Source organism: Carlito syrichta, unplaced genomic scaffold (genome assembly GCF_000164805.1).
Source record: "Carlito syrichta isolate Samal-C Ts95f unplaced genomic scaffold, Tarsius_syrichta-2.0.1 Scaffold142900, whole genome shotgun sequence".
In the NCBI taxonomy this organism is placed as follows: Eukaryota; Metazoa; Chordata; class Mammalia; order Primates; family Tarsiidae; genus Carlito; species Carlito syrichta.
This window is the reverse complement of record NW_007086996.1, coordinates 39998-42569: the sequence shown is the minus strand read 5'-3', so window position 1 is coordinate 42569 and position 2572 is coordinate 39998.

Genomic DNA, 2572 nt, shown 5'->3' with positions numbered 1-2572 from the left:
TAATTGTAGAGATGAGGTTTCGCCTGCCCAGGCGGGTCTCGAACCCACGGGCTCAGGAGTCCACTCACCTCAGCCTCCCAAAGGCGCGGGATTACAGGCTGAGCCACCAAGCCTGGCGGTTTTTATTTATTGTGTGTCATGTAAGCCTGAACCCAGAACCAAATTTTTGGATATGATAGTAGTAGACAGAAAGAAAATAATTCAAAAGGGTATTAGTAGTAAGGTTGATGTAATCATCTGACTTATTGAGGAAGAGATTGAAGTTCAGAGGGGTTTGGCAAGTTGTCCAAGCTCAGCGTTGATTGTGCTAAACCTGAATAACCTGGGTTGCAGGACCAAGTGTAGATAAACTGGAAGAAACCTTAGAGTCTGTAGTCCAAGTTCTGTGTTTAGAGATGAAGGTGGATTTGTTCAGGGTTACACAGGGATACAGTGGCAGAGAAGGGCTGAAGTGTGCCCCAGCAACTAACCCAGTGCTTGTGGCAGGGAGCAGTGTAATGTTACAGCCTTCAGGCTTGGAAACCACTAACCCAGATTTGGACCAGTTATGTCATCTCTGGGATTTCACTTTCCTCATGTCCAAAGTGGTGATAATAGCAGCAGTCCCTACTATGAGTCTCATGAGAATGTGGTGTGGTACACACAAAACTCTCAATAGGGCACGCCACTCAGTAAATAGTAGCTGTTCTGTGGCGGGCTCATACTGACTGGTATGCAGTAAGCACTCAAGCAGCGGCTTAAAAATGACTCCATTGGGTGCTGGGCAGGCAAGAACGTCCCTGTTGATTTGCCTGCTCAGAAGTGTGCTTCCACTGACCTTAGTCCTTGCCCACTTCGAATCTGTTCAGTTTTGAAGGGAGAACATTGAGTTGAGTGGTCCAAGTTTGAAGGATGGGGCAGATTTCAAGCAGTGGCCTTCTGAAGTCAGAGATAGGGAGGTAGGAAAGGTGGCATGGATTGAAATTGTTAGGTGGCTCTTATAAAATGGACTTTCAGATTAGCCTCTGTGCCACTGCATTCCAGCCTTAGTGACAGAACGAGACCCTGTCTCAAAAAATTTGGGCAATAACGAAAGCACTTCATAAGATACTGAGAAACCTGTATATGTTGGTGGTTTTTTGTTTTTGTTTTTGTTTGAGTTAGGATCTCTGTTGTCCATGCTGGAAGGAGTACAGTGGCATGCTCACAGCTACTGCAGCCTCGACCTGCTGGGGTCAGATGATCCTTCCAAGTAGCTGGAACTACAGGCACATGCCACCCTGCCTACAATAAATGTTTTGATTTATTGTAGAGCCAAGGTTACTTGGGCTGGTTGGTCTCAAACCCCTGAGCTTAGGCAGTCTTCTCGCCTCCACCTCCCAAAGTGCTGGGGTTACAGGTATGAGCCACTGGCTTTTTTTTTTTAATCCTTCATTGCAATTGGAATCTGAGGAGCTTTAGAAAACTAACAACCTGGGAAACCTTAGAACACTAATATCCCTGGAGCTTCTGATTTATTTTGAAGTGGAAACTGGGAGATGTATATGCTTTAAATGTTCTCCAGGCGATTCTGCAGAGCAGTGTGTTAAGATCTGCGTAGCTCCCCCTGCAGATGTCTTGAGATAGGGAAACAAGGCTTCCCAGCTTGTGTCAGTCCTGACAGTGATCCTTGAGGGCTTATTTTGTCCTCCAGCCTTGACTGAGGAGAAAAGGGATCCTCCCCTTCTCCTACCCCCACAACCCCATAGAAGTGAGGCCCTCAGATGTTTCTGATCCCACAGTGTGGTGCCAGTTGGTCATGTTGACTCAGTCTGTCTTGAAATAAAAAAGAAAACCCTCATCTCTACAATAAATTAAAAAAATCAGCTAGGTGTGTAATCAGCATGCCTGTAATTCCGGCTACTTGGAAGGATCGCCGGAGCCCAGCAGGTCGAGGCTGTGGTGGCCGGGAGCGGCCACTGCACTCTAGTCTGGGCGACAGAGTGAGACTCCAACTCAAAAACAAACAAAAAAACCCTTTATCTGATGAATGTGAGCCCTTTAATTATCAGTCCCAGAGAGACATTTGAAATGTAACATTATCACATCTGTAATCTCAGCACTTTGGGAGGTGAAGGTGAGAGGACTGCCTCAGCCTAGCTGGATGTGGTAGCGTACACCCGTAGGTCCAGTTCCTTGGAAGACTGAGGCTGAAGGATCACCTGAGCTCAGCAGGTCAAAGCTGTGGGGGCCGTGAGTGCCACTGCACTCAGCCTGGCCAACAGAGTGAGACTCTCACTCAAAACCAGCAGTCATATCTCCCCCCCACTCCCAAGCTAAATAACTACTACGTCATGAAGTAGCCAAAAAGTGGCCTGGTACACTGTAGTCCAACACATCAATGGAAATTCCAGACAAACGTGTAATCCCCCTCCTGATTTGTCCTTTTTTCTTTAAAACTTGAGCCTCTCCTTTGTTTTCATGAGCACTCTCAAAGGCAACTGAAGTGTGGTCTAGGCTGTAGCCTTCTACCACGGCCCAAAGAAGCCCTATAAATTTTGCCTCAGCTTCCTTTTAGAGGAAGTTATTTATTTATTTATTTATTTATTTATTT